This window comes from Lupinus angustifolius, chromosome LG15 (assembly GCF_001865875.1).
Source record: "Lupinus angustifolius cultivar Tanjil chromosome LG15, LupAngTanjil_v1.0, whole genome shotgun sequence".
Classification (NCBI taxonomy): Eukaryota; Viridiplantae; Streptophyta; class Magnoliopsida; order Fabales; family Fabaceae; genus Lupinus; species Lupinus angustifolius.
Genome location: NC_032023.1, coordinates 18,009,084 through 18,009,963, shown reverse-complemented (window position 1 = coordinate 18,009,963; position 880 = coordinate 18,009,084).

The window sequence follows — 880 nt, the reverse complement described above, 5'->3', positions numbered from 1 at the left end:
AGGCTCTTGGTGCTTGCTTAAGACCATACAAGGCCTTATGCAATTTGTACACCAATCCTTCACTACCTGCAACTTCAAAACCAGGGGGTTGAAGGACATATACCTCTTCTTCTAATGGCCCATTCAGAAATGCTGATTTTACATCCATCTGTTGTATGCACCACCCTTTATAGCTTGCTAATGACACTACCAACCTTATGGTTTCCAGCCTTGCAACAGGAGCAAAGACCTCATCATAGTCTAGGCCCTGTCTTTGAAGGAATCCCTTAGCAACCAGTCTAGCCTTGTACTTGGTCACCTCTCCCTTTGGATTTATCTTTACTTTGTAAACCCATCTTACACCAATTGCCTTCTTTCCTCTTGGTAGTTGAGTGAGCTCCCAAGTTCTGTTTTTCTCAATGGAAGTGAGCTCTTCTTGCATAGCCTCAATCCAATGACTCTGCCTGAAGGCTTCTTCTGTATTTACTGGTTCCATTTCAGCCAATAATGCCATGTGAACTAGCTCTCCTTCTGTAGTGATTTCTGAGTCTGGAAAGACCTCATAGTCACTTAGTCTTGATGGTAGTTGTCTAGCTCTCTGTGGTCTAGTTTGACTTTGAGTCCCTTCAGCAACAACTGGTTGATCAATATGCATTTGTTCCATATCTCCCTGACCCTCATCAAGTTGTGCTATTGTAAGCTTTGTTGGATTGTTGCTTGTTTCACTCCAATCCCAACTCTGTGTCTCATCAACTTTTACATCTCTGCTCATCATTATTCTATGATTTAGAGGATCATAGATTCTGTATGCACCTGTAGCATGATAACCAATCAGTACAAGTTTCTTGCTTCTATCATCAAGCTTCTTTCTCTGAGCTTCAGGCACATGAGTGTAGCAGAT